The sequence below is a fragment of the Bufo bufo genome, chromosome 3 (assembly GCF_905171765.1).
Source record: "Bufo bufo chromosome 3, aBufBuf1.1, whole genome shotgun sequence".
NCBI lineage: Eukaryota > Metazoa > Chordata > Amphibia > Anura > Bufonidae > Bufo > Bufo bufo.
In genome coordinates this window covers 451,878,090-451,904,746 of record NC_053391.1, presented here as the reverse complement: position 1 = coordinate 451,904,746, position 26,657 = coordinate 451,878,090, and positions in this window count along the sequence as shown.

The window sequence follows — 26,657 nt, the reverse complement described above, 5'->3', positions numbered from 1 at the left end:
AAACTCTTTCAATTCTTCTTTGCAAAAGTTCTTTAATTCCTACCTACCTAGGACCTTCTATGATCTTGTCTTGACATAACATCACAGTGTATTTTAAATTAGAACTTTGACTAGGTCAGTTAGAAACTATATATTTTTTGTTTCATGGGACATTTACTATGGGGCAGGCTCTTGTGGTTTGGACTGTTGTTTTGCTTCAAAACTCTGCTGCACCTGAGCTTCAGAACATGGACTGATGACCACATATTCTTTCAAGATTTTCTGGTGGAGCACAGAATTTATAATTACATAAATTAAGTGAAAAGTATTAAAATTCCTCACTTTATCACCACCACAATTGACTATTGGAAATAGTATAATGCTCTTTTGGGAGACAGACACTTTTATTATCATATACTGTGTTAACTGAAGCATTGTCTTCCCAAACTTTCTACCTTTAGCTAAACAGTCCTAAGAATATTTGATTATTAATACATGAGAAGAATATTTGAAGAGAAGCTGTCATCACTCATGTCTGTTTTAATGAACAATTGTTTTCCACATCAAATGAGAATTCTGGAGCATCTATTATGACACTATGTTTTGTTAACCCTCTACTATTCAGATTAGAAATTTATTAATAACATTTCGAACTAGTTGTTAAAGGGCTTCTGTCACCCCACTAAACTAATTTTTTTTTTGTGTACTTATAATCCCTATCCTGCCATATTGCCATACATTATGTTATTAATAATTTTCGTTCAGTAGATTTAGCAAAAAACTTACTTTTATGACATGCTAATTACCTTTCTACCAGCAAGTAGGGCGTCTACTTGCTGGTAGCAGCCGCAGAAAACCGCCCCCTCCTCTTGTTGATTGACAGGGCCAGCCGCGATCTCCTCCTCCGGCCAGCCCTGTCAGCATTTCAAAAATCGCGCCTGTGTTGATTCGGCGCAGGCGCTCTGAGATAAGGAGGCTCGCCTCCTCAGCACTCCCTCAGTGCGCCTGCGCCGATGACGTCACCGAAAGAGAAGACGTCATCGGCGCAGGCGCACTGAGGGAGTGCTGAGGAGGCGAGCCTCCTTATCTCAGAGCGCCTGCGCCGAATCAACACAGGCGCGCGATTTTTGAAATGCTGACAAGGCTGGCCGGAGGAGGAGATCGCGGCTGGCCATGTCAATCAACAGAAGGAGGGGGCGGTTTTCTGCGGCTGCTACCAGCAAGTAGACGCCCTACTTGCTGGTAGAAAGGTAATTAGCATATCATAAAAGTACGTTTTTTGCTAAATCTACTGAACGAAAATTATTAATAACATAATGTATGGCAATATGGCAGGATAGGGATTATAAGTACAAAAAAAAAAAATGAGTTTAGTGGGGTGACAGAAGCCCTTTAACAGTTGGGCATGGATCTCTAAAAGTTTAACAGAGTCCAATTGTTCCTGCAGTGGCAGACCATGCAGAAACATTCCCTTTCCCTGTGGAATTGCTGATTGCTAATTCATTAATACATTTATAGCAGAAATTATAGAGAAACAGGACTACATACATCTATATAAAAAGAAATTCCAGAACCGTTAAGGAGCCTTCTCATGCAGAAGATTGTGTTGCAGAAATTTCTGCAACTGAAAATCGGTTCCTTTCAAGCATATAGATTTCTATAAGCCACGTGATTTTCAGTTAAAAAATATCTGCCACATGTGAAGGTATTCTTATTACATGGGAATGAAAGTAGTTACTAAAATGAGCATGTCAGGAGAGGAGACAGGTCCTCTTCAAGTTCCAATTGTTTAGTAGCATTTTTAATTGCAACTGTCCCATGGAGATTATTTTTGCCCATTTCAAGTAGCTTCCTGATCTTGGAGAAGTTTTGTTATGCCAGCTCTTCATGAAAGATTCACAACTGTCTAAATATTCTGTATTTGGAGATAACTGTTCTTTCTGTGGTTGGGTGTAGTTTCAGAACCCAAAACTGGGCACATACATTCAATAGATGTTGGCTGTACGATTGTTCGCCCAACAGCTATATCTTCCAACTCCCTCCCAGCTCCCCCATACATATACACGTTCAGCTCGGCCAGTTTTGTATGTGTATTCTATAGGGAGAGTTGGAAAAGCCGCTACAAAACACTTCTAGTGGCAATTTATCTCGCCATATTCTTCTCTCCTCCAACATCAAAATTTTGGTGTATTTATTGGTGAATGGAGGCCCAATTAAGCCAGGTCCACTTTCCAGTGAAGTCATACCCCTTTGTTGACAAGTCATAAAAAGGTTACAAAACACTTGATAAATGCAGTGAAAAACATGTATGTCAGTTTTTTGGCGCAATTGCAATAGTGAATCTGCTTCTTTTTATTTACTTAGGTTGTTTTTCTCTCATATTATATTCTTATCTCTCATATATGTTATGACTTTAAAAGAGTTTTCAGGCCCATTACAGAGTGATGAGGGAGGAGTTGCAGACAGTGATGAGGAGAAAGCAAAGCTATTAAATATTTTTTTCCCCACTGTATTCACTAAGGAAAATAAACTGTCAGATGAAATGCAGAATGTAAAAGTAAATTCCCCATTAAAAGTGCCCTGTTTGACCCAGGAAGAAATATAGCGGGCATCTTAAAAAGATTAAAACAGACAAATCACCAGGATCATACACCCCTGTATCCTAAGAGAATTAAGTAATGTCATAGCCAGACTCGTAGTTCTGATATTTAAGGACTCTATACTGACAGGGAGTGTTCCACAGGATTGGCGCATAGCAAATGTGGTGCCAATATTCAAAAAGGGTCCAAAAACAGAGCCCAGAAACTATAGGGCGGTAAGTTTAACATCTGTCGTGGGTAAACAATTTGAAGGTTTTCTAAGAGATGCTATCTTGGAGTACCTCATGAGGGATCGATCATGTCAAACTAATTTAATCAGTTTCTATGAGGAGGTAAGTTTTAAATTTGACCACGGCAAATCAATGGATGTTGATACTGTACCACAAAAAAAGGTTAGTATATAAAATGAGAATGCATTGACTGGGAGAAAATGTCTGTATGTGGGGAAGCAACTGGCTCAGTGATATTCAATATATTAAAATAGACAAATCACCGGTACCAGATGGCATACAACCCCATATCCTAAGAGAATTAAGTAATGTCAAAGTCAGACCCTTATTTCTAATATTTAATGACTCTTTACTGACAAGGAGTGTTCCAGAGGATTGGCGCATAGCAAATGTGGTGTCAATATTCACAGATCTGTTGTGGGTAAACTGTTTGAAGGTTTTCTAACAGATGGTATTTCGGAGTACCTCAATGAAAATAAGCAAATAATGCCATATCAGCATGGCTTCATGAGGGATTGGTCATGTAAAACTAATTTAAAATCAGTTTCTATTAGGAGGTAAGTTCTAGACTTGACCACGGTGAATCAATGGATGTCGTATATCTTGACTTCTCCAAAGCATTTTACATTGTACCTCATAAAAGGTTAGTATATAAAATGAGAATGCTTCGACTGGGAGATAATGTCTGTATGTGGGTAAGTTACTGGCTCAGTGATAGAAAACCTAGGGTGGTTATTAACGGTACACACTCAGATTGGGTCACTGTAACTAGCGGGGTACCACAGTGGTCAGTATTGGGCCCTATTCTCATCAATATATTTATTAATGATCTTGTAGAAGGCTTTCACAATAAAATATCAATTTTTTGCAGGAAAGGGGACAATGTAATGCTACAGATGTATGTGGATAGTTTGGAGGCTTGGATAGAGAAGTGGCAGATGAAGTTTAACACTGACAAATGTAAGGTTATGCACATGGGAAGAAAAAAATACATGCCACCAGTACATACTACATGGTAAAACACTGGGTAACACTGACATGGAAAAGGACTTGGGAATATTAGTGAACAGTAAACTAAGCTGTTTAAACCAGTGTCAGGCAGCTGCTGCCAAGGCCAATAAGTTAATGGTTGCATCAAAAGGGGCATAGATGCCCGTGATGAGAACATAGTCCTGCCACTTTACAAATCACTAGTCAAACCACACATGGAGTATTGTGTACAGTTCTGGGCTCCTGTGAACAAGGCAGACATAGCTGAGCTGGAGAGGGTTCAGAGAAGGGCAACTAAAGTAATAACTAGAATGGGTGGACCACAGTACCCAGAAAGATTATCAAAATTAGGGTTATTCACTTTTTCAGAAAATCTAATCAGGGAGGTCTAATAACTATGTATAAATACATCAGGGGTCAGTACAGAGATATCTCCCATCATCTATTTATCCCCAGGACTGTGACTGTGACCAGGGGACGTCCTCTGCGTCTGGAGGAAAGAAGGTTTGCACACAAACATAGAAGGGGATTCTTTACTGTAAGAGCAGTGAGACTGTGGAACTCTGAGGAGGTGGTGATAGTAAATTCACTAAAAGAGTTCAAGAGGTGCCTGAATGTATTTCTGGAATGTAATAATATTATAGGTTATATTTACTAAGATGGGTTGTTGATCCAAGGAGTTATTCTAATTGCCTGATTGGAGTCAGGAAGGAATTTTTTTTCCCCTAAAGTGAGGAACATTGGCTTCTACCTCACAGGGATTTATTTTTCCTTCCTCTGGATAAACTTGCAGGATAACAGGCTGAACTAGATGGACAGTTATTTTTTTCAGCCTTATAAACTATGTTACTACTGATGACCTTTTACTATGCTCAGCATAGGTTATCAGTATCTGGTCGGTGGGGGTCCGACAGCTGGGATACCTGCCGTTCAGCTATTTGAGAAGGCATCGGCACCTGCAGGCATGCGGCGGCCTTCTTTCAGCTTTTCTTAGGCCATGTGACGACACGTTCATCTATCATAAATTTAAGTGAATGGGGCTGAGCTTGGCAAGCATGGACCAGGCCGCTGTGCCCACAGGAGTGCCAATGCCTTCTCAAACAGTTGATTGGCAGGGTCCCAGATGTCAGACCCCCACCGATCAGATACTGATGACCTATCCTGAGGTCATCAGTTCAAAAATATTGGAAAATCCTTTTAACTTATAGGCTTGATATTTTAAACACAACTCAGTTTCATTACTATATATTTTAGTATTCCTAAATTTTACCTCAGATATTCTTTATTTTGTAACTTTGATTTTTATTAAAGATAATTGTTACATATACAAAATACATAGACAATTGTTTGAAATATTTTGTAGTAATAAAGTGGAACAAAAAGAATAGAAAAGTCAAATAAAACAAAATGCGGTAGTTCTTAATACCTAAAAATATAAAGTAGGAAATCGACGGTTGCTGGTCCAGGTAATCAAATTGAATGTTGCAATGGAGATATTGCAATACAGAACAGTCTAACAATAGGTATCACACACTTCTTGATGAGGAATTGGAATATGTATTGATTCTCTTCAAAAGGAGATTGTGTTATATTTACATGATAACCATACATCCCATTTATTTTTGAAAGCCACAATGTTATCCAGAGAAAAAAGCAATCATGGACTCATACCAACAATTATTGTTTACCCCTTGTATTACTCTAGTCATTGATGGCATGGCTGGAGTTCTCCAGTTACGGGCAATTTGTTCGCTCACTACAGTAAGCACATGGAGAATGATAGTTTTGTGGAATAAAGAAAATTAGCCGGAATTGATGTTCAGTAATGCCAATGGGGACTCAAGAATTATTGAACCCATATAAATGATAGGTTTCGCAATCCTTTTCCAGAACCTCAAAATACATGGGTATTCCCACCATATATACTGTATATAAAAAGGATCCAATTTCCCAACATCTCCAGCATGTACTGGGAACGTTGCTAAACAGGGGCATTCTTACAGGCACCATAAACCATTGATATAGCAGTTTCCTAGATATTTCAATATGATTTGAGAATCTGGAGATCTTGGGAATTACAGTGTATACTTCCTGCCATTTATTTTCTGAAAAAGTCATTTTAAGAGCAGATTCCCATTTTGTTTTATATTTCGCAAGGGAATCAGGGCCTGAGTTTATAAGGATCCTATAACAGTAAGATATTCGCTTATTTGTGGTTGAGAGAGAAGTGAGCCAACTGCGTATTGGAGATTTTGGTGTTCCAGCAGGCCAGATTATCTTAGCTAAAGCATGTATAGAGTTCAGCGGACACCTGGATGTTTGGGTTCGACGGGTTCAGCCGAACTTCACAAAAAAGTTTGAGTTCGGGACCCGAACTTGACCCCAAACCCGAACCCCATTGAAGTCAATGGGGACCCGAACTTTGGAGCACTAAAATGGCTCTAAAAAGTCATGGAAAGGGCTAGAGGGCTGCAAAAGGCAGCAAAATGTGGTTAAGAGCATGGCAAGTGCTCTGCAAACAAATGTGGGCAGGGAAATGACTTAAAATAACATAAAATACGTAAAAATAAAAAATAATAATCTTGATCTAGGAGGAGATGGAGTAGGAGGTTGAGGAGACGGTAGATGTGGCTGTGTAGGTGGAAGCGGCGGTGGAGGAGGAGGAGGAGGTAGCCAACACAGTTTTTTTTTTGTTTTTTTTATCAAATTTGGGTAGACCCCAAAACATTGGAAAATATTAAAAATAAAACAAAGAGAAAGTGCGCTGGAGTACACAATGGCTGGGTGAGGCCGGTATAAAGTACAGACCAATAGTTTGGACACACCTTCTCATTCAAAGAGTTTTCTTTATTTTCATGACTATGAAGGCATCAAAACTATGAATTAACACATGTGGAATTATATACATAACAAACAAGTGTGAAACAACTGAAAATATGTCATATTCTAGGTTCTTCAAAGTAGCCACCTATTGCTTTGATTACTGCTTTGCATACTCTTGGCATTCTCTTGATGAGCTTCAAGAGGTAGTCCCCTGAAATGGTCTTCCAACAGTCTTGAAGGAGTTCCCAGAGATGCTTAGCACTTGTTGGCCCCGGCACCCAGACAGAGAAGAGAGGTCCCATAGCAGAGAATCTGGCTTCATGTCAGCAGAGAATCAGTCTTCATGTCATAGCAGAGAATCAGGCTTCATGTCACCCACCACTGGAACAGGCCACTGTCAGATATTTTTAGGTCCTGGCACCCAGACAGAGGAGAGAGGTCCCATAACAGAGATTCAGGCTTCATGTCAGCAGAGTATCAGTCTTCATGTCATAGCAGAGAATCATAATTCACGTCACCCAACATTGGAACAGTCCATTGTCATATAATTTAGGCCCCGGCACCCAGACAGAGGAGAGAGGTCCCATAACAGAGATTCAGGCTTCATGTCAGCGACTCAGCAGAGAATCAGTCTTCATGTCATAGCAGAGAATCAGGCTTCATGTCACCCACCACTGGAACAGGCCACTGTCAGATATTTTTAGGCCCCGGCACCCAGACAAAGGAGAGAGGTCCCATAACAGAGATTCAGGCTTCATGTCAGCAGAGAATCAGTCTTCATGTCATAGCAGAGAATCAGGCTTCACGTCACCCACCACTGGAACAGTCCATTGTCATATATTTAGGCCCCGGCACCCAGACAGAGGAGAGAGGTCCCATAGCAGAGAATCTGGCTTCATGTCAGCAGAGAATCAGTCTTCATGTCATAGCAGAGAATCATGCTTCACGTCACCCACCACTGGAACAGTCCATTGTCACATATTTAGGCCCAGGCACCCAGGCAGAGGAGAGAGGTCCCATAACAGAGAATCTGGCTTCATGTCAGCAGAGAATCAGTCATCATGTCATAGCAGAGAATCAGGCTTCATGTCACCCACCACTGGATCAGGCCACTGTCAGATATTTTTAGGCCCCGGCACCCAGACAGAGGAGAGGTTCATTCAACTATGGGTTGCCCCGCAATATAATGGTAAAATGAAAATAAAAATAGGATTGAATGAGGAAGTGCCCTGGAGAACAATAATATATGGTTAAGGGGAGGTAGTTAATGTCTAATCTGCACAAGGGATGGACAGGTCCTGTGGGATCCATGCCTGGTTCATTTTTATGAACGTCAGCTTGTCCACATTGGCTGTAGACAGGCGGCTGCGTTTGTCTGTAATGACGCCCCCTGCCGTGCTGAATACACGTTCAGACAAAACGCTGGCCGCCAGGCAGGCCAGCACCTCCAAGGCATAAAAGGCTAGCTCTTGCCACGTGGACAATTTGGAGACCCAGAAGTTGAATGGGGCCGAACCATCAGTCAGTACATGGAGTGGTGTGCACAGGTACTGTTCCACCATGTTAGTGAAATGTTGCCTCCTGCTAACACGTTCCGTATCAGGTGGTGGTGCAGTTAGCTGTGGCGTGGTGACAAAACTTTTCCACATCTCTGCCATGCTAACCCTGCCCTCAGAGGAGCTGGCCGTGACACAGCTGCGTTGGCGACCTCTTGCTCCTCCTCTGCCTTCGCCTTTGGCTTCCACTTGTTCCCCTGTGACATTTGGGAATGCTCTCAGTAGCGCGTCTACCAACGTGCGCTTGTACTCGCGCATCTTCCTATCACGCTCCAGTGCAGGAAGTAAGGTGGGCACATTATCTTTGTACCGTGGATCCAGCAGGGTGGCTACCCAGTAGTCCGCACACGTTAAAATGTGGGCAACTCTGCTGTCGTTGCGCAGGCACTGCAGCATGTAGTCGCTCATGTGTGCCAGGCTGCCCAGAGGTAAGGACAAGCTGTCCTCTGTGCGAGGTGTATCGTCATCGTCCTGCGTTTCCCCCCAGCCACGCACCAGTGATGGGCCCGAGCTGCGTTGGGTGCCACCCCGCTGTGAACATGTTTCATCCTCATCCTCCTCCACCTCCTCCTCATCCTCGTCCTCCTCGTCCTCCAGTAGTGGGCCCTGTCTGGCCACATTTGTACCTGGCCTCTGGTGTTGCAAAAAACCTCCCTCTGAGTCACTTCGAAGAGACTGGCCTGAAAGTGCTAAAAATGACCCCTCTTCCTCCTCCTCCTCCTGGGCCACCTCCTCTTCCATCATCGCCCTAAGTGTTTTCTGAAGGAGACATAGAAGTGGTATTGTAACGCTGATAACGGCGTCATCGCCACTGGCCATGTTGGTGGAGTACTCGAAGCAGCGCAACAGGGCACACAGGTCTCGCATGGAGGCCCAGTCATTGGTGGTGAAGTGGTGCTGTTCCGCAGTGCGACTGACCCGTGCGTGCTGCAGCTGAAACTCCACTATGGCCTGCTGCTGCTCGCACAGTCTGTCCAGCATGTGCAAGGTGGAGTTCCACCTGGTGGGCACGTCGCATATGAGGCGGTGTGCGGGAAGGCCGAAGTTACGCTGTAGCGCAGACAGGCGAGCAGCGGCAGGATGTGAACGCCGGAAGCGCGAACAGACGGCCCGCACTTTATGCAGCAGCTCTGACATGTCGGGGTAGTTGCGAATGAACTTCTGCACCACCAAATTCAGCACATGCGCCAGGCAAGGGATGTGCGTCAAATCAGCTAGTCCCAGAGCTGCAACGAGATTTCGCCCATTATCGCACACCACCACGCCGGGCTTGAGGCTCACCAGCAGCAACCACTCGTCGGTCTGTTGTTCTTTACCCCGCCACAACTCCTGTGCGGTGTGGGGCCTGTCCCCCAAACATATGAGTTTCAGAATGGCCTGCTGACGTTTACCCCGGGCTGTGCTGAAGTTGGTGGTGAAGGTGTGTGGCTGACTGGATGAGCAGGTGGAAGAAGAGGAGGAGGAAGCTGAGTAGGAGGAGGAGGAGACAGGAGGCAAATGTTGCCCTGTGATCCTTAACGGCGGAAGGACGTGCGCCAAACAGCTCTCCGCCTGGGGCCCAGCCGCCACTACATTAACCCAGTGTGCAGTTAGGAAGATATAGCGTCCCTGGCCGTGTTTACTGGTCCACGTATCTGTGGTTAGGTGGACCTTGCCACAGATGGTGTTACGCTTGATTTTATCGGATACTTGGTTGTGCAGGGAAGACACGGCTCTCTTGGAGAAGTAGTGCTGGCTGGGAACAACATACTGTGGGACAGCAAGCGACATGAGCTGTTTGAAGCTGTCTGTGTCCACCAGCCTAAATGACAGCATTTCATAGGCCAGTAGTTTAGAAATGCTGGCATTCAGGGCCAGGGATCGAGGGTGGCTAGGTGGGAATTTACGCTTTCTCTCAAATGTTTGTGAGATGGAGAGCTGAACACTGCCGTGTGACATGGTTGAGAAGCTTGGTGACGGATGTGGTGGTGTTGGTGGTACATCCCATGTTTGCTGGGCGGCAGGTGCCAACGTTCCTCCAGAGGCGGAGGAAGAGGCCGAGGCGGCAGTAGCAGAAGAGGCCGAGGCAGCAGCAGCAGAAGAGGTAGCAGGGGGAGCCTGAGTGACTTCCTTGTTTTTAAGGTGTTTACTCCACTGCAGTTCATGCTTTGCATGCAGGTGCCTGGTCATGCAGGTTGTGCTAAGGTTCAGAACGTTAATGTCTCGCTTCAGGCTCTGATGGCACAGCATGCAAACCACTCGGGTCTTGTCGTCAGCACATTGTTTGAAGAAGTGCCATGCCAGGAAACTCCTTGAAGCTGCCTTTGTGGTGCTCGGTCCCAGATGGCGGCGGTCAGTAGCAGGCGGAGTCTCTTGGTGGCGGGTGTTCTGCTTTTGCCCACTGCTCCCTCTTTGTCTTTTGCTACGCTGTTGGCTCGGTCTCACCACTGCCTCTTCCTCCGAACTGTGAAAGTCAGTGGCATGACCTTCATTCCATGTGGGGTCTAGGACCTCATCGTCCCCTGCATCGTCTTTGACCTCCTGTTCAGTCTGCACACTGCAGAAAGACGCAGCAGTTAGAACCTGTGTTTTGTCATCATCAGAGACGTGCTGAGGTGGTATTCCCATGTCCTCATCATCAGGAAACATAAGTGGTTGTGCGTTAGTGCATTCTATGTTTTCCACCGCTGGGGAAGGTCTAGGTGGATGCCCTTGGGAAACCCTGCCAGCAGAGTCTTCAAACAGCATAAGAGACTGCTGCATAACTTGAGGCTCAGACAGTTTCCCTGATATGCATGGGGGTGATGTGACAGACTGATGGGCTTGGTTTTCATGCGCCATCTGTGCGCTTTCTGCAGAAGACTGGGTGGGAGATAATGTGAACGTGCTGGATCCACTGTCGGCCACCCAATTGACTAATGCCTGTACCTGCTCAGGCCTTACCATCCTTAGAACGGCATTGGGCCCCACCAAATATGGCTGTAAATTCTGGCGGCTACTGGGACCTGAGGTAGTTGGTACACTAGGACGTGTGGCTGTGGCAGAACGGCCACATCCTCTCCCAGCACCAGAGGGTCCACTAACACCACCACGACAATGTCCGCGTCTGCGTCCCTTACTAGATGTTTTCCTCATTGTTACCGTTCACCACAATGAGAAAAATATTATTTGGCCCAATGTATTGAATTCAAATTCAGGTCTTTATTTACAGACACCTAACACTATCTGGCTATCTATTTAGGTACCGTATTACACTAATACAGGCACAGCAGTAATGACAGATTTAGCTGAATATAAATTTGAGGCCTATTACTTAGGCGCTGGGTGACAGGTATACGTTTACGGACAGAATTAGACTTGGATCTGCACAGTAGCGTGTGTGTGTGAAGTTATTGAGAATTACCCTATCAGCACCTTGAATCTAATATACCCTTTTAGGGATAGATTTAAAGTAGGCCTGATACAGCAGAAACCACTAATTTAGAGAATTGCAAAATTGGGAATTGTATTTCAACCCAGAACAAAAACTGTGCTTTGACGGACACTAAATAACTTGACCAGCTAAAGCAATAATGACAGATTTGGATGAATATAAATTGGAGGCCTATTTTTTAGGTGCTGGGTGACAGGTATACGTTTACACACAGAATTAGACTTGGAATTGCACTGTAGCGTGTGTGTGAAGTTATTGAGAATAACCCAATCTGCACCTTGAATCTTATGTACCCTTTTAGGGATAGATTTAAAGTAGGCCTGATACAGCAGAAACCAATAATTTAGAGAATTGCATAATTGGGAATTGTATTTCAACCCAGAACAAAAACTGTGCTTTGACGGACACTAAATAACTTGACCAGCTAAATCAATAATGACAGATTTGGATGAATATAAATTGGAGGCCTATTTTTTAGGCGCTGGGTGACAGGTATACGTTTACACACAGAATTAGACTTGGAATTGCACAGTAGCGTGTGTGTGAAGTTATTGAGAATAACCCTATCAGCACCTTGAATCTAATATACCCTTTTAGGGATAGATTTAAAGTAGGCCTGATACAGCAGAAACCACTAATTTAGAGAATTGCAAAATTGGGAATTGTATTTCAACCCAGAACAAAAACTGTGCTTTGACGGACACTAAATAACTTGACCAGCTAAAGCAATAATGACAGATTTGGATGAATATAAATTGGAGGCCTATTTTTTAGGCGCTGGGTGACAGGTATACGTTTACACACAGAATTAGACTTGGAATTGCACAGTAGCATGTGTGTGAAGTTATTGAGAATAACCCTATCAGCACCTTGAATCTAATATACCCTTTTAGGGATAGATTTAAAGTAGGCCTGATACAGCAGAAACCACTAATTTAGAGAATTGCAAAATTGGGAATTGTATTTCAACCCAGAACAAAAACTGTGCTTTGACGGACACTAAATAACTTGACCAGCTAAAGCAATAATGACAGATTTGGATGAATATAAATTGGAGGCCTATTTTTTAGGCGCTGGGTGACAGGTATACGTTTACACACAGAATTAGAAATTGGAATTGCACAGTAGCGTGTGTGTGAAGTTATTGAGAATAACCCTATCAGCACCTTGAATCTAATATACCCTTTTAGGGATAGATTTAAAGTAGGCCTGATACAGCAGAAACCACTAATTTAGAGAATTGCAAAATTGGGAATTGTATTTCAACCCAGAACAAAAACTGTGCTTTGATGGACACTAAATAACTTGACCAGCTAAAGCAATAATGACAGATTTGGATGAATATAAATTTGAGGCCTATTATTTAGGCGCTGGGTGACAGGTATACGTTTACACACAGAATTAGACTTGGAATTGCACAGTAGCATGTGTGTGAAGTTATTGAGAATAACCCTATCAGCACCTTGAATCTAATATACCCTTTTAGGGATAGATTTAAAGTAGGCCTGATACAGCAGAAACCACTAATTTAGAGAATTGCAAAATTGGGAATTGTATTTCAACCCAGAACAAAAACTGTGCTTTGACGGACACTAAATAACTTGACCAGCTAAAGCAATAATGACAGATGTGGATGAATATAAATTGGAGGCCTATTTTTTAGGCGCTGGGTGACAGGTATACGTTTACACACAGAATTAGACTTCGAATTGCACAGTAGCGTGTGTGTGAAGTTATTGAGAATAACCCTATCAGCACCTTGAATCTAATATACCCTTTTAGGGATATATTTAAAGTAGGCCTGATACAGCAGAAACCACTAATTTAGAGAATTTCAAAATTGGGAATTGTATTTCAACCCTGAACAAAAATATATCCTTTGCCAGACAGCAGACAGTATTACAATTGGCTGGCCACAGCTGAAACACCAGATTTAGGGTACTGCTATTTTGGCAATTGTATTTCACCCCTCAATAAAATAGCAAGCACAGCCAAGCCCCATATGTAGGATATAGCCAACAAATAACCACACTATTGATGGTTAAATGCACTTGGTGACAGGCTCAGCTTGCCCCTGATGTAGTATAAGGCCAAAAAATAACCACACTATTGATGGTTAAATGCACTTGATGACAGCTTGACCCTGATGTAGGATATAGCCAAAAAACAACCACACTATTTATGGTTAAATGCACTTAGTGACAGGCTCAGCTTGCCCCTAATGTAGTATATGGCCAACAAATAACCACACTATTGATGGTTAAATGCACTTGATGACAGCTTGACCCTGATGTAGGATATAGCCAAAAAATAACCACACTATTGATGGTTAAATGCACTTGGTGACAGGCTCAGCTTGCCCCTGTTGTAGTATATGGCCAAAAAATAACCACACTATTGATGGTTAAGTGCACTTGATGACAGCTTGACACTGATGTAGGATATAGCCAAAAAATAACCACACTATTGATGGTTAAATGCACTTGGTGACAGGCTCAGCTTGCCCCTGTTGTAGTATATGGCCAAAAAATAACCACACTATTGATGGTTAAATGCACTTGATGACAGCTTGACCCTGATGTAGGATATAGCCAAAAAATAACCACACTATTGATGGTTAAATGCACTTGGTGACAGGCTCAGCTTGCCCCTGATGTAGTATATGGCCAAAAAATAACCACACTATTGATGGTTAAATGCACTTCGTGACAGGCTCAGCTTGCCCCTGATGTAGTATATGGCCAAAAAATAACCACACTATTGATGGTTAAATGCACTTGATGACAGCTTGACCCTGATGTAGGATATAGCCAAAAAACAACCACACTATTTATGGTTAAATGTACTTAGTGACAGGCTCAGCTTGCCCCTGATGTAGTATATGGCCAACAAATAACCACACTATTGATGGTTAAATGCACTTGATGACAGCTTGACCCTGATGTAGGATATAGCCAAAAAATAACCACACTATTGATGGTTAAATGCACTTGGTGACAGGCTCAGCTTGCCCCTGTTGTAGTATATGGCCAAAAAATAACCACACTATTGATGGTTAAGTGCACTTGATGACAGCTTGACACTGATGTAGGATATAGCCAAAAAATAACCACACTATTGATGGTTAAATGCACTTGGTGACAGGCTCAGCTTGCCCCTGTTGTAGTATATGGCCAAAAAATAACCACACTATTGATGGTTAAATGCACTTGATGACAGCTTGACCCTGATGTAGGATATAGCCAAAAAATAACCACACTATTGATGGTTAAATGCACTTGGTGACAGGCTCAGCTTGCCCCTGATGTAGTATATGGCCAAAAAATAACCACACTATTGATGGTTAAATGCACTTCGTGACAGGCTCAGCTTGCCCCTGATGTAGTATATGGCCAAAAAATAACCACACTATTGATGGTTAAATGCACTTGATGACAGCTTGACCCTGATGTAGGATATAGCCAAAAAATAACCTTACTATTGATGGTTAAATGTACTTGGTGGCAGCTTGTGCTGGCGCACCACAAGACACAAAATGGCCGCCGATCAACCCAGAAAAAAGTGAATGAAAAACGCTCTGGGCAGCCTAAAAACAGTGAGCAATTGAATAGCAGCAGTTCAATGATCCACAGTTGTAGATCGATCACTGAATGAAGTCTTTTGGAGGAGTTAATCACTGCCTAATCTCGCCCTAACGTCGCAGCTGCAACCTCTCCCTACACTTGTAACAGCAGAGTGACGTGCAGCGCTACGTGACCCAAGCTTATATAGAGGCTGGGTCACATGCTGCACTGGCCAATCACAGCCATGCCAATAGTAGGCAAGGCTGTGATGGCCTCTTGGGGCAAGTAGTATGACGCTTGTTGATTGGCTGCTTTGCAGTCTTTCAAAAAGCGCCAAGAAAGCGCCGAACACCGAACCCGAACCCAGACTTTTACGAAAATGTTCGGGTCCGTGTCACGGACACCCCAAAATTCGGTACGAACCCGAACTGTACAGTTCGGGTTCGCTCATCCCTAATAAGGAGGTGTTTTTTTTTTATAAAACTCGTTTGAGAGTCCGTCTAGACAAGGAGATTTATTTAATTTAAGTTTCTGAATAACTAATCCGATTTCTAATGCTGAGATAGGGGCATTAAGGTAAAAAATTTCTTTCATTGAGAGAGATGGTAAACTCAAAGCACACAGAAAAGCTTGTATAGCTTTTTCGTCTGGTTGAGGGGTCTGAAAATCATGCTTAAGATTATATAAATCTGAATAGTACTCTGCAAAGGCATTGGTTATGCCCTGAGGTTTAAGCAGTTTGTTTCCTTTTTTATCGTAAAGATAAAGGATTTTAGCTTTTGCCATTTTGCTTTTAAATTTACTGTCTAACAAGCATCCCGCTTTATTACCCTGTCAATAAAAGAGCACCCTGTTCCTCCTATACAAATATTCATAGTGATCATGGTACAATCTGTATAGCTGGGTTCGTAGGTCTTTGAGTTCACCTATCTGCTGAGGAGACATCTGAGTCTTGTTTTTGGATTCAAGCACTTTAATGCTTTTTAACAGCTCCTCTATTTTTTTCCCTTTTTGTTTTTTCTTCATAGCTGCCAATTCTATGCACTTACCTATTATCACTGCTTTGTAGGCGCACCTGTTAGGGAGATATAACGTCCCTGACAGTGCTTACTGGTCCAGGTACCCGTAGTTAGGTGGACCTTGCCACAGACAGCGTTGTGCAGTGCACACCTGATTTTGTCCCCCACTTGGTTGTGCAGGGAAGGGATGGCTTGCCTGGAAAAGTAGTGGTGGCTGGGAACGAGGTATTATGGGACAGCCACCGCCATAAGGCTTTTAAAACTCTCCGTCTCCACCAGACGGAATGACAGCATTTCAAAGGCCAGGAATTAATCCTGAAACATAAGTGGTTGGGCATCGGTGCACTCAATCTCTTCCACTTCTGGGGCAGGGCTATGTGGATGTCCTTGGGAAGCCCTGCTAGCAGAGTCATCAAAAAGCAGATGAGACTGCTGCATGACTTGGGGCTCATACTGCTTGGCTGATTTGCAAGGTGGTGAGGTAAAAGACTGATGGCCATGGGCTGCATGTGACAACTCTGATCTTTCAGCAAGGGACTGGGTGGGTGACAATGTGAAGGAACTGGACGCACTGTCAGCCACCCAATCTACTATCGCCTGTACTTGTTCTGGCCTCACCATTCATAGAGCCGCATTCGGCCCTATCAAATAATGCTGAAGGTTCTGTCGCCTACTCGCACCTGAGGAAGGTGTTTCACTTGTGCATGTAGCTGGCACAGATCGACCATGTCCTCTCCCTGCATCAGGAGCTCCACCAACACCAGCAGCACCACGATCAGGGCCACGTCCCTAATTTGACACTCTCCTCATTCTTTGCGTTTACCCGTCAAACTAACAGATGGTTTATGTCAGGCGACAATGTAACCACCAATAGTCAACAATTAAGTTCCCTGACTTCACGGTCACAAAAAATTTACATTTTTCAACTAACAATGTAACAGCAGTATTGACTGGTTGTATTGGACTGTCAGAAATGCAGCAAAGGCCGCAAATGTAGTACCTAGTACAAAATGTTTTTTTTTTTTTTTCTAAAAACGATTTAACAGCAGTATTTAACGCTTGTATTGGACTGTCAGAAATGCAGCAAAGGCCGCATATGTAGTATCTTGCACAAAATAGGTGTTTTTTTTAAAACCAGAATATAACAGCAGTATTTAAAGCTTGTGTTGGACTGTCAGAAATGCAGCAAAGGTACTTTATGGGGAAAAAATTTGGATTTTTTCACCGACAGTTAAAAAGATGGATTTACTGATTTTATTTCACTGTCAGATTTGCAGTGCAGGCCACAAAAGTACTTTATGGCCCAAAAAAAGTGTTTTTTTTTACCTACAATGTCTTAGTTGTATTTACTGATTCTATTTCACTATTAGATTTGCAGTGCAGACCGCAAAGGTACTTCATGGAAAAAAGATATGATTTTTTTCACCCACAATTAAACAGATGGATTTAACAGATTTTCTTTCACTATCACAAATGCAGTGCAGGGCGCAAATGTACTTTTTATTAAAAAAATATAATAATTTGTCCCCACAGAATCTAATGATGATGGATTTACTTGGATTGTACTTTACAGGAAAAAATGTGAATATGTCACCCCCTGGGTCCCTGAATTCACAGACCGATTACCTATATTATTTTCCCTTCCCCTGGCACATATGCAGTGCAGGTGTACTTAAAAAATGGGTATATGTTGCCCACTGAACTAAAAGAACAGGGTTAAATTATTGTCCCTGGCACATATGCAGTGCTGGTGCACTGAACTTGCACAAATTGGCTGCCGACGCCCACCTAACTAAAAGACAGATAAAACTTATTTTTCTGTGTCACTGGGCTCAGGGCAGGGTACAAAAATGTTGCACAGCACCCACCAAAAAAATCACTGTAGATCGCAGAGTTAACAACAAGTTATGATATCAGATTCTTTCCTATTCTCTCCCTCACAGCAGCAGCATCCTATCCCTACACTAGTAAGAGCAGAGTGACATGCGGTGCTACGTGAATCCAGCTTATATAGAGGCTGGGTCACATGCTCCACTGGACAATCACAGCCATGCCTTTAGTAGGCATGGCTGTGATGGCTCCTAAGGGCACATGAGTTAAACACTTGTTGATTGGGTGCCCTGCAGCCTTTCAAAAAGCGCCATTAAATCGCCGAACACTGAACTCGAACCCGAACTTTTACCGAAATGTTCGGGTTCGGATCCGGAGTCAAAAAATCCAACTCGGGTTTGCTCTACCCTAGTAAATATGTAAAGCTATCTGAGGGTGATAGTAAAAATTTGTTCTTTAAACTCTCAAAGCTGGTAAGTCGGTTATCTGAGATTAGATCTGATAATTTACATATGCCTTTTGATCTCCAATTAGACAGATCGGTGTTTGGTATAATGGATTCAAGCAATTCAATACCTGTATCCAGAAAGATTGAGTCTTTGTTAGAAAGGCGTTAGATAAGAGAATCGGGATGTTTCTAAACATATACAACATTTTGGGAATTAACATTTTGACAGCTGCAATCTTTCCAAACCAAGAGACTCCTCCAGTTCTAAAACGAGTCAGTTCCTTCTTAATTTCACCAAGAAGGGGTAGGTAGTTGGTCTCGAATAGCTTAGAGACAGGGTATGTAAGTTGTATGCCTAAATATGAAAGAGCGGAAGTTTCCCATCCAAAAGAGTACCCAGATTTTTGTTGTGATACTGTCTTAGATGGAAGACCCATATTTAGGATAGATGATTTGGATTGATTCAATTTATAATATGAAAGCTTACTAAAGTTGGTGAGTACCTTGATAATAGCTGAGAGAGACTCTGCAGGGTTTTTGCATATAAGAATAATATAATCGACAAACAAGGCTATACAGTGCTCAATTTGGCCTACTTGTATACCATGTATAGAGGGGTCAGCTCTTATTGTTTCACCTAGGGGTTCAACCATAAGGGCAAAAGTCATTGGGGATAAGGGGCAACCCTGCCTTGTACCGTTTGTAATTGTGAAACTTTGAGATAAAAAACCTGATGAAAAAACAGATGCAGATGGGCTGGAATAGAGTGCCATCACAGCAGATCACAGCACAAAGGGGCCATTAATTCCAAATTTACAAAGCACCTCTTTCAAATAACCAGAGTGGACTCTGTTGAACGCCTTCTCCGCATCTAAAGATAGAAGCAAAGAAGGTGTTCCAGTCTGCTCCACATTAGTGAATTAGATCTACAAATCTTCTGGTCCCATCAATCAATTGTCAATGTTTTATAAAACGCACCTGATATTTTTTTATTAATCTTGGGAGGATGTTAAGCAATCTATTAGGCAATATTTTGGAGTAGATCTTCCATTTAGGAGGGATATTGGACGGAAATGTTCTGCTTTATCTGGTGTTTTTCCTGGCTTGGGGGGAGTGACAATTAAAGCATGAAGCATTTCCCTCGGTATGTTGCCCATGTCCATTTTATTGTCAAACACTAATAGTAAATGAGGAATAAGGAGGTGGTTCTTTTTTTATAAGATTCGTTTGAGAGTCCGTCTGGACCAGTTGATTTATTTAATTTAAGTTTCTGAATAACTAATCCAATTTCTAATGCTGAGATAGGGGCATTATGGTAAATTTTTTCTTTCATTGAGAGAGATGGTAAACTCAAAGCACTCAGAAAAGCTTGTATAGCTTTTTCATCTGGTTGAGGGGTCTGAAGGGAGTCTGTCACCTCCATATGGCCATATACAGTGCTTACATGGCTCTGTAGCACACCTATACAGGATTGTAACGGTACCTTTGTTCTTTTCTTTAGACTTGCACCAGCAGGAAAAACGAAGTTTAATTCATATGCAAATGAGCACTCGCAAGTGCTCAGGGGCGGAGTTCAGTGTGTAGGTGCCCAGGTTGCTCTGCCTTCTTTTCACTTTACTCCTCCCCAGCTTCTGCCTTTGCCCGCCCTTCAAGTCTCTTGCCTCATCGATAGGGCGAAGGCAGAGACTGGGGAGGAGTAAAGTGAAAAGAAGGCAGAGCAACCTGGGCACCTACACACTGAACGCCGCCCCTGGGCACTTGCGAGTGCTCATTTGCATATGAATTAAACTTCGTTTTTCCTGCTGGTGCAAGTCTAAAGAAAAGCACAAAGGTACCGTTACAATCCTGTATAGGTGTGCTACAGAGCCACGTAAGCACTGTATATGGCCTTATGGAGGTGACAGACTCCCTTTAAGGTTATATAAATCTGAATAGTACTCTGCAAAGGCATTGGTTATGCCCTGAGGTTTAAGCAGTCTGTTTCCTTTTTTATCGTAAAGATAAAGGATTTTAGCTTTTGCCATTTTGCTTTTAAATTTACTGGCTAACAAGCATCCCGCATTATTACCCTGTCCATAAAAGAGCACTCTGTTCCTCCTATACAAATATTCATAGTGATCATGGTACAATCTGTATTGCTGGGTTCGTAGGTCTTTGAGTTCACCTATCTGCTGAGGAGACATTTGAGTCTTGTTTTTGGATTCAAGCACTTTAATGCTTTTTAAAAGCTCCTCTATTTTTTTCCCTTTTTGTTTTTTCTTCATAGCTGCCAATTGTATGCATTTGCCTATTATCACTGCTTTGTAGGCGCACCAGTTAGTAAGAATAGATGTATACTCATGGTTGTTAAAGGTAGAGAATTCAGATGTCTCTTTTTCCATTCTCATGCATGTTTCCCTATCAGACAAAAAGGAGTTATTAATTCTCCATGGAAATTGGGAAAAGAAGTTGAATAGCTCCTTTATTGATATGGATATTGGTGCATGATCCGACCAGGTAATGCTTCCTATAGTAGATTTAGATACTCTCTGCAACAGTCTTTTGTCAATGATTGCCATATCTATTCTGAAATATACCTCATGAGGGTGAGAAAAAAACAAATAATCTCTTTCTGACGCATGTAAGATTCTCCATGTGTCATAGAGATTTTCTTTATGGAGAATATTATATAAATCAGTGTTTTTTTCGTTAGGTTTAGATGGGACTTTACCTAATGTGGGAATTAATACCTTTTTGAAGTGTCCTATGAAAATCAAAGCTCCCTTTCCCTCTCTCCTTACAATACCCAAGAGATGCCTGAATAACCTACTCTGCTTTTTATTTGGTGCGTACAGTGATACAATGCAATATGGTAGATTATTGATTATGCAGTTTAAAATAATGTAGCGCCCATTCTTATCAGAGTTGACATTGACAATAGAGAGTGCAACTGAGTCTCTTATAGCTATTTATACTCCACTTTTTTTTACATGAGTTAGGTGTAGTATATATATGCGGTAATTTTTTATTCTTGAGCCTATGGGAGTCCTTCTGGTGCAAATGGGTTTCTTGTGCACACATCACATCACACTTAAGTGATTTGGCCTCTTTCCACAAGAAGGACCATTTAATTGGGCTATTCAGGCCCTTAACATTCAATGATGCTATCATTACTACTGTTTAATGATACCAAAGGTTGGCATTAGTGTATCTCCTAAGCTAAGGAATAAACTTACATATCTCCTATACATTCTGTTGAAAAGCAAAAAGTGTGCTGGACTAGTAATAACTAACAAAAACAATATGCAAATAGGTCCTAAACCATTGACCTGTTTAAAACTTAAAAAAACATGTGTTTTTCTCAAGCCACCCTGTAGTTGGTCTAGTGGTGACATTGGGGGGTTAGATAGCATCTCTGAGTGTTGCCACCCAGGTATCCCACCTAGCCTACCTTAATCAGATAATGAGAGAGAAAAGTAAACATTATGTGGTTCACAGAAAGAGAACAAAAGCTGTGTTAGACAACTTAGCTAGCAGTCCAAAGGACATTTCATTCAGGTGGATCCTGGAATTCCAATTTCTCCCATATTGAACTTTATATCTTCAACCAGGTGAATGTTTTGGTGACTTAGAGGATCCAATGACTGTCCACTCTTGCGTTAGTGTTGGTGTTTTCTTGCTTGGCAGTGGTGACTGTCCCATCGTTGAGGAAATTTTGAACCATTTGGCCACGTTTGGAAGCTGCTTGAGGGGAGTGTAGAGAATGAGATGATCCATTCCTGTATATTATCAGTTTGACTGGGTAACCCCATCTGTATTGCATACCTTTTTCTCTCAGAATTTTCATTACTGCAGAGAATTCTTGCCTTCTGTTGAGAGTGGCAACTGACAGGTCTACAAACAGAGCAATGTCAGCATATTTTTCTGTTAAATCAGCATTCCTGGCTGCAGCCATTATTTTTTCTTTAAAATGGTAAAAATGCAGCCTGGCCAATACATATCTAGGTGCAGACGGAGGCGATTGTTTCGGTTTGGGGGGTCTATGTACCCAATCTATGATCATATCTCTTTGATCAGAGCCAGGTAGCAGGATGACAAAAAAGTCGATTAGAAAGTCCTTTAATTGTTCAGTTTGTACTGTTTCAGAAATCCCCCGAAATCTAATATTGTTTCGGCAGGATCTGTCCTCAAGATCCGCCAGTTTAAGCTTAACTGCCCATGTCATCATACAACTCATTCTGCGCGTCCACTAGTGAGTTATGTACATTAGAAAATTTGTCTATTTTACCCTCTAAATGGGCCGTTCTGTCCCCTATGTCCTTTATTCCTTTATAGATATTTTGTACTGTTTTTTGAAAGTCCACTTGAATAGAGCTATGTAGCTCCTGTAACATAGCCCTCATGCTGGTTTCAGTAATGGCAGCGCCAATATTTGCTAACTGCATTCGGTTGTTGAGCCTGTGGGTGGCTGTGTTAGGAGATGAGCCTGACCTGGTTGAGGGAGAGACCGATGGTGTGCAGGATCTAGGTGAGGCTTGTGGCATCTGGTAATCAGGATTCGCTGCACTTGCAAACGATGAGGCATGTAGCATACTTTCTTTAGTAGCTACGTCATCCTCTCTCTGTGTAGTGCGGGCGCCATCTTGGGAATTGCTCGCCGGCTGAAAGAAGGACGTCCTCTTTGCAGGTTGTGCCTTTTTCTGCCTCCCTTTCACCACCTCTGGAGGCCTGGGATGTTTAGCTAGCTGAGTAGGAGTCAAATAGCTAAGTTAGCCATCTTTTTTCACTGCTTTGAGCCGCTTTTAGAGTAGGCTAGTGACGGGGAAGATTCTCATACAGCCATCCTGATGGCATCTGGCCACACCCCCTCAGATATTCTTTTAAGGAAATGTGTTACCGAAATTTTTATCTGCCAGTTAAAACCAGATAGCAACACACATCTCTTTTTACTAATTTGTTGAAATTTTATGACTGCAGATTTCTTTATTCTATTTCCTGAACATGATTATGGGGCGTGCTATCTTGCCTGAGCTTTTTATTGCAGTATTTAGAAAGCATTAAGAAAATTGCTGTATGACAGCCTCATGGTTCAAAGACACAATAGTGGAGTCCTATGTGGAGGTCATTGTACAATGAAAGATTAGATAAGCTTTGACAATCACCTATTGTGAATGGCAGATCATGTCTTATCAATACACAGAGGTGATACCATTACAGGCTGGATTAGTATGATAGATAAGCAGGTAACTGCAGTAAAGGTATCTGTACAGACCAAGAAGTGGCACCTATTATTAGGCTTAGTGGCCAGTGCGAAAACTGCAGAATTTATAGTTTTTGTTTAAATTAAAAATAACATCACTGAAAATTATTTAAAAACTTGTTTAACATAAAAATGTGCTTTAAACCATAAGTAATTTTCCGATGACATTTATTTTAATGAACTATAGATGCATATAAATACACAAAGATATAAAAATATATTTAATATCAATACAAATAATGGCAATTATTTGTTTTGTAATTGTATTTTTTCATTTATTTTTTATTTGTGTTGTCCCATTATGTATTTTCATATTACATATTTTTACAATTTTGGGTAAGGGCATGAATTAGATCCATAAAAATGAATTCAGAATCAGACTATATCAATTAATTTTTGAGTACCAACACATGCAATAATAAACAATACATTTATCATACTATCCTATCATGAGTAAGGACCAGCATGTAAAGGTCCGAAACGCATAGATTTGACTGCCCTGCGTATGTGGAAGTTTTTATACTGCTATGAATAAAGGATTCCGCTATCAAGAGCTGGATTTTCTCTCTTTTGTTAAATTTTGCATCAGGCGCGTCCAGGCTTCCTATCCTTGCTCTGGCAGGAGAAGCAGGTGAGAGCTGCCTTTTTCCTTCAATTATCTATTTGTGTTCGAGGCCACGGTCCGTAAGATAGACGGAGGGGACCCTAACAGTGGCTGATGTGTGCCTGGAGCCACGTTACGCGGGTAGGCCTAAAAGAGGGCCAACCCTAGGTAGAGTGAAAAAGGGGACAGGAAAGAAAAAAGAAAGGGGGGGAACAAGGGTGGGATGTACGAATGCGGCGTGCGTAGCGGAGAGGACCCAGGAGTGGGGTTTAAGAGGAGTGACCTGGCCCCGCCCACAAATACAGGCTGCATGCAGCCTTAACTACTTGTGTTCGAGGCCACGGTCCGTAAGATAGACGGAGGGGACCCTAACAGTGGCTGATGTGTGCCTGGAGCCACGTTACGCGGGTAGGCCTAAAAGAGGGCAAAAAACACTGAGTAGGGAAAAGCAATGACATTTAATATACATTACAAAACCAATGCACGGAAGACTTCCCGGGTCTCTGATTGCGGATCCGGAATATACCGGGAAAAACAGGCAGATCTCCACCTACCCATGTGACGTATGACGTGCGGAGGTGTCCTGTGTTTGGAGGCTGCAGATGCCGCTCCGATGCGGAATGAATGTCCGGTTATCGTTTTGGGGTCCACCCCCAACCCTGCGACCAGGGATCTGATGTGGGATACGAATTGCCGTGTGGATAGAGGCTTCCCTTGGAACGGAAGTAACGGTGATTCAGGGTCCGGAGGCAATATGGTGTTTAGGAAGTGTCGTAGCACGAGAACCGGACACCATTCGTTCTTTGACTCAAAGAAGCGAATCTGTATAGGAGGACCGGACTGAGACGTCTTCGTGGAAGGAAGGCTTAAGACAAAGTGATCCAGGTTCCAGGATAGTTGTTCCCTCTTCAGGAAGGTCGCCCTTGGGGAAGTGACAGAGAACTCTCCAGGGCGTAGGAAGCCGTAAAAGCTCAAATACATTGCCCCCTTGATAACCAGACTAATGGAAGGGCCAAAAGGATTTCCATCTAGGATTGCAGACAGCTGCCTAAAAAGTTCACCGGAGACCGGCCGTCGGGAAGGGGTCGTATCCCTACTGCTCTTTTCCATGCCCCTGAGCGTGGCTTTGACGGCCTGAGATATAAACACAGAGCGATACTCTGGATCTTGCAACAACAAGAAATGCTGCACCCCGGCAAGGTATAAACGGATGGTACTGGGTGCCAATTTAAGGTTGACATGACAATAGGCCATGAAGGCCATGATGTAGGGAGTGAAAGCTGTATCCCGTTGGGGATGATCCGTGGTGAATTTTGAAAAAAGCTTCCAACCGGTGTGGTAATTGCGGGCCGTGTTGATAGAAAGGGAACGGTGCATGAAGTCCTTGGCCGTAGTCAGCAGGGACCTTAATCCAACATTAGGCTGCTGAAACTGGGAATCCATGCCCCGGTCTGGTCGGCTTCTGGACATTCCTGAAAAAACGTGAGAAAATTGAACCGAGATAAAGCATCGGCCGCAGTGTTGCTAACACCTGAAATATGGGAGCATGAAAAATGGAAGTTGTTAATCATAGATAGCCAGACCAGTTTACGCAGGAGGGACATGATTTTTGCCGACTTAGCCCGACCCTTGGTGATGATATCCACTAAGTCTTGACTGTCCGAAATAAACATAACACTGGAATTGGCCCAAAGGTGACCCCAGACTGTGGCAGCTGCCACGGCGGGATAAAATTCCAGAAATGGAGAAGAACTAAGTGCCTGAGGATCAGTACTGATCTGAGGCGGCCAAGGACCCGCCAACCAGTGGGACCCGAATATTGCTGCGAACCCCCGGGAAGCTGCGGCATCAGAAAACACCCTAGCTGAAGATTGAGTCCAGGAAGGGACGAACAGGCTAACCCCGTTCCATGTTGAAAGGAAGTCGTTCCACATACGCAAGTCTGCCATGGCTGCCCTGTCTAAGTGGACAATGCTGTCGGGTTCGGGGGCTGCTGGGAGGAGTGAGAGCAGACGTGAAATGAAGGCCCTACCCTGGGGCATCACCCTTAAGGCAAAATTTAATCTACCCAGAATGGACTGTAATTCTACTTTGGTCAACTGGGAAGATGCTAGAGCCCCGGAAACGGCTTCACGGATTTGTGCCAACTTGTCCCCTAGTAACCTGGCTTCCATCCTGTCTAAATCCAGGATAAGGCCCAGGAAGGTGATGGATGTGTGAGGACCAGAGGTCTTGCCCTGCGAAATGGGAATGTGTAAGGAGGAAAAAAGCTCCAGGAGGGAGTGAAGCCCTGATGGTCGACACTGTGGCTGTTCAATGAGGAGAAAGTCGTCCAAGTAGTGGATGACCGCTGGAGTACTGCCG